The 1712-nt window shown below is 59.6% G+C and overlaps 1 long non-coding RNA gene across 1 annotated transcript in view; it reads right to left on the bottom strand.

Annotated features, from left to right (window-relative positions):
- LOC103587632 overlaps positions 1-1684 on the bottom strand; it is a 2051-nt gene extending 367 nt beyond the window's left edge. Inside the window, exons 1-2 of the long non-coding RNA XR_550244.1 lie at positions 1600-1684; positions 1323-1525 (exon numbers count right to left, since the gene is read on the bottom strand). This is a non-coding gene — a long non-coding RNA (uncharacterized LOC103587632). The remainder of the gene's footprint in view (positions 1-1322; positions 1526-1599) is intronic.
- Positions 1685-1712: the final 28 nt, after the last annotated feature.

Genomic DNA, 1712 nt, shown 5'->3' on the forward strand with positions numbered 1-1712 from the left:
GGGGGAGGGAGAGGGAGTGGTGCAGAACACAGGGAGAGAGGGAGAGCAGCAGCTGGGGCTGACTCTTGCTTTGGTCCCTTCAACACCCTGTTGCTTCTCTGAACAGAAGCCGCCCCCGGCCCTGGACCCTGGCTGCCTGCCGCTCAGCCTACTCCAGGCCCACAGCTCTAGCAGGTACAGTCCACTCTCCCCTCCTTATGGCCCTGGCTGAAACCTTCTCCACCTCCCTGCTCCTCATAGCCACACCTCATGGCCTGGACCACCCCGTAAGAGCTGCTGCCAAAGACAAGACCTAGGCCGCATAGGCGAAGGAGCCCCTGAGCCCTGGCTTGGCCTCCCCATCCTCCACCAGGGCTGGGGTCCCCAACCGGCCAGGCTCATTGCTGTTTCCATGGGGATGTGTGAACTCTAACCCCAGCCTTTCTCCATCCCAGGCCAAATAAAGAGGGCTTCCAAGTGGAAACCCGCCCCTCCTCCTATGCCCCAAGTAGCCCCTGATTCCAAGGCAGGAGTGGAAGGAAAGCCCCCTCCCCTCAGCTCTGCAGTCCCAGATCCTGAGTAGAGTTGTGGCAAGTGCCAGAGGGACCTCCCACACCCAGACCTTCTTAGCAGCCTCTCCCCAGCCCTGACTGCTTTGCTCTTCAGGCTGGAAGCTTGTCTTTCTAAAGTACCAGCTCTGCCCCAGTTCCCACTCAGTCCAAAAACCACTTTGATCCACTGGGACAGTCCACAGGAACAGCAGCTGTTGCCAGCAGGAGCCAGCGGGCAGCACCGCAAGGCCCCTCAGGGCCATGTGGGCTGAACCTTCACTGAGCTAGGGTCCCTGTCAGGCAAGAGAGATTGGTGTGGGGACTGAAATCCAGCTGAGAAGCACCCCCCCACACACAAAGTCCTGGCTGAGAGGACATCATTAGAGTCCAGTGGTCATCTCCAGGAATAAACCACAGCCTGGACCAGGGTTCAGTCCTGGGCACAACTGCAGCCCCATCTTCCCCCCAAGGCTGCTTCCTGGAGAGTCCACCCAAGCCAGCAGAGCCCCAGGCCTGGGAAGCTGACCCCCCTTGGACCACTACAGGCACCCACCTTCTTGGCAGGTACCATGCTGAACTTCTCCCCTCCCCCTCCCCCATGCCAGGTCCTAACGGAGACACTACTTTCTCCAGAAGCCTTCCTTGACCCCGAGCCACGCTGGGCTGAGTCCCCCTGGGGGAGCCACACTCCAGAGTTCATGTCCAGGTGGCAGTACTGCCTCTGCAGTCCCCCTCTGAGTACCCCTCCTGTTGGTTTCCTAGGTTCACCAAGCAACAGAAAGTGACTCTCACAGTTCTGCAGGTTCTGGGGGAGGATCCTTCCTCTCCTTTCCCAGCTCCTGGTGCTGCTGACAATCCCTGATGTCCCTTGGCTTGTGTCAGCATCGCCCGCGTCTCTGGCTCCGTCAACAGGTCGCCTTTTCCCGGTGTGTCTGTCTGTCTGTCTGTTTCCTCTTCCTGCAAGGACCGCAGTCCTCATCTTAACTTGATCACATCTGCAAAGACCTATTTTCAAATGAGGTCCCATTCGCAGGTACCGGGGTTAGGACTTGAGCAAATCAACCCTCACCAGTTCCCTGACCAGCTGTAGGCCCTTGAGCAGGTCGTCAGGACTCGAGTGTAGACGTGTAGACGGCCGGCGGCGCAGCGCGGTGGGTCAAGGCCGCCTCCCCAGGCGGGCGC

The sequence above is a fragment of the Galeopterus variegatus genome, unplaced genomic scaffold (genome assembly GCF_000696425.1).
Source record: "Galeopterus variegatus unplaced genomic scaffold, G_variegatus-3.0.2 Scaffold26, whole genome shotgun sequence".
In the NCBI taxonomy this organism is placed as follows: Eukaryota; Metazoa; Chordata; class Mammalia; order Dermoptera; family Cynocephalidae; genus Galeopterus; species Galeopterus variegatus.